Consider the following 7,085-nt stretch of genomic DNA (forward strand, 5'->3'; position numbering starts at 1 on the left):
GCCCGTGCTGCAGTCCGGCCGCCGGAGCGCGCGACCTCGCCGGCCCGCGCCTCCTCCTCCACCTCCGGCCAGATCTGGCCGCGGGAGGGCCGGATCTCGCCGCTCCAACCTGCCGGCGCCTCCCTCTGGCCGTCCCCGCCATCTCCGGACCTCCCCGACAACTTCCCCGTCTGCTCCGGTGATCCTCGAAAACCGTGCAGACCCGAGGTTGACTTTTCCCCCTTCCCCGATTCTGCTAAGTCCCCAGATTCCAGTATTATCATGCGATGTTTGACCTGTTGTATCTCTGCATCCGTAGCTCCGTTTCGTGCGTGTAATATGTCAAATTGTTCGCCTCGACGAGTACATCATTTAATTCCATTGCATCATATTCATTTGAGGTCATCTTGATGCCTGAATCGTCGTTGTAAGAGTGGTTCATAATGTTTTCTGCTGTCTGTTATCAGAACGAGCTCTTTTGTCATTTTTGCCATGATTGATGTGTGCATCCTATGAGGTTGATGTCTACATTTGAACTACGCCATGTCTTCTTTACAGAGGTGCTTACCATGTATTTTTGTGATCAATGTGGTTACTAGCACAAGCATGCAAACTAGGCATCGTGATATTGCTGATTTTAGTCCCTGTTCTGCTGTTATTTTGATGCCATGTAAACTTGATGCTACAGAGAGATCCATGCATATTTTGAGATACTTCAGTAAGGGTGTTTTGAACATATGGTTATGATCTATCCATTCATGCCCTTTGTTGCAATTATGGAGTAGTCTAGCATGTCATTTGAGTGCTCTACTTTTGCTTCAAAATGTTTCCTGGCAGATTGTTTACTTGTTATTCAATTTAGCCAAGGATGCTATAGTTGATCCTTGCATGCTATGGACTTGTTCTTGCCTTAGTTGGTTACACAAACATGTATTCTTGATGATGCTATGCTTATCTTGTCATGCAATGACTTGTGGTGAGTGAATCGAGCTTGTTAAGTAGTGTACTTGATGTTGCCGTTTCGCTAGGCTGAATCTGTTATTTTGTGATGCTATATAAACATGTTGCCACTAATCATTCTATGCATAATCTGGAGATGTTCTATAAACATGTTTTGATCTACATGTCATCCTCTATCCATCCATGCTCCTGGTTGCATTTATAGCTTGCTGTAGATTGTTCATATCTTGCTCCAAAGTTGCTTCATAATGTTGCTATCAGCCTGTTAACATTAAGTTCAGTTGTTTCCATGTGTTTTCCTAGTGATCCATGCACCCTATGACCTTTCTATTGCCATGCTTAGCTTCAAAAATATGTCTTCTTACTGTTGGTTCCCTTGCTATGCCATGTTTTGCTTTGTAGTGAGTTGCACAAGCTTATATACATGCCTTCATAATTCTATTTCTGCCATGTTTGAATCTGTATTATAACTTGCCATGTTTACGCGAGTGCCATCATATTTTCTGATCCTTTTTGGCTTATGGTCAGTAAGGGACTTTTGATGTATGCTTTGAGTAGATTCATGCCATGCCTTTGTTTTCCATTATAAGTTCCTGTAACATGTTGTTTGATAGCTCTGAACATTGCACCGTGATGTTATTTTCTGCATAGTCTGAAATTGTTATTACTTGCAATATTACCATGTGTGTTTGAGCATGTTCTATTGATTTCTAGAGATAGCTCAGTGTTCATGTTTTGTAATGCTTTACCTGTAAATCATGCCCATGCCTTTTGTTTTCATGTTTGGGTGCCGTAGCATATTGTTTTGATGCTTGCAATATGCCTAGTTGCTGTTTTGGACAAATTGTTGCTATAACTTGTATAGAGTGCATGTGTTGAACCGTTACTCCGTTTTGAGTGTGCTCTATATGAAACTTGCTTGATTTTGCATGTAGCTTCATATTATCATGTTGCATCCATGTTTTGAGGTGTTTGCTTGATGTTTGGGTGCATTTTGCATCAATGCCATGTTTAACTTGTGTTGCTCATATCTTCTAGGCCGTAGCTCCAAATCTAATGAACTTTATATGTAACTTAACTAGAATCTCGTGTAGATCATCTTTATGCATATTAACTTGCTGTTTAACAACTTGAACATAAGGTTTATTCAGATCTGGACCAACTTCGAAATATGCATATGAGGACTTACCGGAATTGTTATATGTTGTTCCCGACCTCATTTAAACTTGCCTTGATGTGTTGCTCTTGTTTGCATCATCTCTTGACATGAATAGCTTCATCTAGATTGGTCATGCATCATGCTTGTTGGGCATCATGTCTTGTCTATGTGTGGTGTGTTTACCTTGTTGTGTGCTTCTTTTCGATAGTTCCTATTTCCGTTGCGACCGTGAGGATTCGTTCGTCTTCCGTTGGTTCGGCTTCATCCGTTCGTCTTCTTCATGGACTCGTTCTTCTTCCTTGCGGGATTTCAGGCAAGATGACCGCTACCCTGGATCTCATTACTATCATTGCTATGCTAGTTGTTTCGTTCTATCGCTATGCTACGTTACCTATCACCTGTTTATCAAGCCATCCCAAATTGCCATGAACCTCTAACCTTTGACACCTTTCCTATGCAAACCATTGTTTGGCTATGTTACCGCTTTGCTCAGCCCCTCTTATAGCGTTGCTAGTTGCAGGTGAAGTTGAAGATTTCTCCATGGTGGACAGGATTTTGGTTGGGATATCACAATATCTCTTATATTATTAATGCATCTATATACTTGGTAAAGGGTGGAAGACTCGGCCTTTTGCCTGGTGCTTTGTTCCACTCTTGCCGCCCTAGTTTCCGTCATACCGGTGTTATGTTCCCGGATCTTGCGTTCCTTACGCGGTCGGGTGATTTATGGGACCCCCTCGACAGTTCGCTTTGAATAAAACTCCTCCAGCAAGGCCCAACATTGGTTTTACCATTTGCCTCACCACCACCTATTTTTCCCTTGGTAGTCGCTCTCTCGAGGGTCATCTTTATTATCGCCCCCCCAGGCCAGTGCTTGTCTAAGTGTTGGTCCAAACTAGAGCACCGTGCGGGGCCATCCCTTGGCAACTTGGGTTACGTCGGTTCCTGTACGCTTCGCTTATCCGGTGTTGCCCTGAGAACGAGATATGTGCAGCTCCTATCGGGATTGTCGGCGCATCGGGCGGTCTTGGTGGTCTTGTTTTACCATTGTCGAAATGTCTTGTAAACCGGGATTCCGAGTCTGATCGGGTGTTCCTAGGAGAAGGTCTATTCCTTCGTTGATCGCGAGAGCTTGTCATGGGCTAAGTTGGGACACCCCTGCAGGGTATAATCTTTCGAAAGCCGTGCCTACGGTTATAGGCAGATGGGAATTTGTTAATGTCCGATTGTAGATAACTTGACACCAGATCCGAATTAAAACGCATCAACCGCGTGTGCAGCCGTGATGGTCTCTTTTCGGCGGAGTCCGGGAAGTGAACATGGTTTCTGGGTTATGCTTGACGTAAGTAGGAGTTCAGGATCACTTCTTGATCATTGCTAGCTTCACGACCGTTCCGCTTGCTCTCTTCTCGCTCTTATTTGCGTATGTTAGCCACCATATATGCTTAGTCGCTGCTGCAGCCTCACCACTTTACCCCTTCCTTTCCCTTTAAGCTTTGCTAGTCTTGATTCCCATGGTAATGGGATTGCTGAGTCCTCGTGGCTCACAGATTACTACAACAACAGTTGCAGGTACAGGTTTATGCGATGATCATGACGCGAGAGCGATGCTTGCTTGCGTTGAGTTCTTCTTCTGCTTCTTCGATCAGGGGATAGGTTCCAGGTCGGCAGCCTGGGCTAGCAGGGTGGATGTCGTTTGAGTTTTTGTTCGTGTTTCATCCATAGACGGATGATGCTTTTATGTATTGTGATGTTGTATTCGAGTGGCATTGTATGCCTTATGTATGTATCCCCATCTATTATGTAATGTTGATGTAATGATATCCACCTTGCAAAAGCGTTTCAATATGCGGGTCTATCCTTGGTGGGACCTTCGAGTTCCTTTTAGATAGGGTCGCATATTGGGCGTGACAAGTTGGTATCAGAGCCTCGACCGACCCTAGGAACCCCCTTGATTGATCGTGTAGTTTGGCCGTTGTTGAGTCTAGAAAAAAACTGTTTTTGGAGTCTAGTTATATCGGAGAGTAGGAATTCTTTTTACTCCTCAGCCCCTTCGTCGCTCTGGTAAGGAATCTTGACGTAAGTGTTTTAATTACTCCTCTTCCCCTTCAAAGTTTTCTTTAGGTTCACGCAGTTGGTTTTCGATCGTTGGTTCTCAGCTCTTTTCACCCGGTGCATTTCTCGTCAAGTCGACTCGAGCCTCTTCATCTTTGAGTTCAATCCTAAGTTGTTTTCTTTTCCCACCCGCCCCGCCCCCCCTTATTCTTCTCGGAACCGGAGTCCGTAATCGAGTATCCATCCTACTCGTGTGAAGTCTTTGCTTTCTTTCCTCAATGATTTCAACCGGTGTTTTCTCTTCAAGATATTCGTTGGTTCTCCCTTCCAAGTTGCCTTTGTTTTCCCGCCCTCCCACCCTTTTCTTCCCGGAGTCTGACTCTCTCTCGACCATCTATTCCATTCGTGTGGAGCCTCTTCAGTCTTCCTATATCATTTCAACCGGTGAATTCTCGTCTCGTTCGTCATTCTTCATCTCTTCTCCGGGGGACTCAATTCAAGTTTTTCGGGTTGATCTTATTCTTTCCCTCGGCTCAAGTGTTCTCCTTGCTCATTCGCCTCTTGCCAGTTTATCCTTCCGGAGTAATCAAGACATCTCAGGAGATTCGTCTGTGTTCGAATTAATTCGAGGTTGTCACCTCATTCAAATATTTCAATTGTTCCGGTGCATCATCCATCTCATCAACAATCCTTTTCCAACGGTGTTTTCTCTTCAGTGGGCCCTAACCCACAGGTCTTTTCCCAGGATCTTACCTGACTCTTCTATTTCTTTCCGGAGTTATTCTCAAATTCTTTTCCAAGTTTGACGTAAGAATGGATTTCATCAGTCAGATGCCTTCTCCAAGATCGTTTTTCAAATCATTTTCCTTTGTTGGCTCAACCCCTTCGCTTTTAATCCTCCTGGAGTATCTCAGTATTTTTGGTGGCGTTCCTCGTCATCATTTGAAGACCGAAGAAGAGTCTTTCCTCTAAATCTTGTCCGTTCTCTCGAAGATTCGTGATTCTAGCTTGATGCTATCCTCTTGAAATATTTCATTTTTCAGATATTCTTTTCTCATCCGGAGTATGTCAGAAATTGTTTTCCCCTTTCTTTTCATCGGAGGCCATCGTTTCAGAAGAATTCTTTGCCCCCATCATTTCAGCTACCGTTATCCATTATCCCGGTGCTTCATTAAAGTGTTCTTTAATCAGCTCATGATCTCTTTGTTCTTTTGCATCTAAATCCCCCTCAAACATATTGACTCTTTATTCAGCCCCTTTCATCAGTCATTTTCAAATTCTTACGGTGGTTCCTTCAGATTCTTTTCCTTGGTTATCATTTTAATTCATTCGTCCTTTTCAATCCTACCGGTGATTCATGAAGACTTTCTCTAGTTTTGTACTATCCCTTCTCAATCCTTTTTCAACGAGAATAAGTAGTATGCAAAAATCCATTGCTTGTCATCAATTTAACTTGATGAAGGATAAGCATACAATAAATCTTATTCTTATTTCATCCAAGTGAGTATCCTTTTCTTTGGAGTTTGTTCATGATGAATAAATTCCAGTTCCAAGTGTTTTCATCTTTTCTTTTCCCGGAGTTCAATTTTCCTCGGTTATTTCGTCGGAACCTCCATCTAAATCATCGCCAGGCTCATCTTATTCTTTCATCCTCCATTCTATCTCGTCATCCTTTTGTTACCAGAGTTCTTCACGGTGGCTCGTCATGATTTAATTCATTCTTCAAGAATTCATCAAGATTCTTGTCGGTGGAGTTCAAGTATCTTTTCTTCTCGCGTCTTGAAGCGCAAATAATTCTTCATTTTCTTCTGAAGTGGAGTTTTGCATTTCTTCGTTCTTCTTAGATATTCAAATCCGTTCAACCTTTCCTTCTAAGTTCTTTTCATTCAACTCTTTCAATTCTTCCGGAGGCTTTGCGTTGTTCATCTCGTCAAGTGCCATCCCATCTTGTGAAGTTCGTGTTCTATTCTTTCCTTGTTCAACCGGAGTGCTGCCTAAATCCTTTCAGTCTTATTCTTTTCTTATCTCATTCTAACCGGAGTGGTGTCATAGTCTATCGTGTTTCCATGAGCATTTGATTCTTGCCATTCTCGTTGTTCCTCTCTTCTTCTCGAGTGCTCTCGATTCTTTGCTTCTTCTCGAGTTCTTGTTTCACCTCATCCCTTTTCCCTTCCGTCTCGGTCCTAAGATCTCGGGACGAGATCTCTTGTTAGTGGAGGAGTGCTGTAACGCCCCGGATCCGATGCGCCAGGTGTATGTCAGTTATTCGCCGTCGTTGCCATGTGGTTGCCATGTCGTTTGCTTGTGTGTTGCATTTTATCATGTCATCATGTGCATTTCATTTTGCATACGTGCTCGTCTCATGCATCCGGGCATTTTCCCCGTTGTCTGTTTTGCAATCCGGCGCTCCTATGTCCTCCGGCGTCCCCCTCTTCTCCCTTTTTGTGAGTGGGTGTTAAACGTTCTCGGAATGGACCGAGGCTTCTCAAGTGGCCTTGGTATAGCATCGGTAGACCGCCTGTCAAGTTTCGTGCCATTTGGAGGTCGTTTGATACTCCAACGGTTAACCGGGTAACCGTAAAGCCTCTTTCTCTTTGCAGCCCAACACCCCTCCAAACTGGCCCAAAACCCATCTAACTCCCCTCCATGCTCTTGGTCGTTCGATCACGATGGCGTGGCCGAAAACCGCTCCTCATTTGGACTCTCCTAGCTCCCTCTACCTATTTATATGTGCTCCCCCCGGATTTTTCGCGCAGACGAAACCCTAGCCTAATCCTCCCCGCCGCCACCGGACATGTCCGCGTCGCGCCGCACATGTCCGCTTCACCGCACCGCCTGCCGCAGCCAATGGTGCGCCGCCACGTGGCCTCGGCGCCCGCGCGCCGCCGCCGGCCCGCTAGGCCCGCGTGGGGCCCCCGAAGCCCGTCCGTCT

This window comes from Triticum dicoccoides, chromosome 1B (assembly GCF_002162155.2).
Source record: "Triticum dicoccoides isolate Atlit2015 ecotype Zavitan chromosome 1B, WEW_v2.0, whole genome shotgun sequence".
NCBI lineage: Eukaryota > Viridiplantae > Streptophyta > Magnoliopsida > Poales > Poaceae > Triticum > Triticum dicoccoides.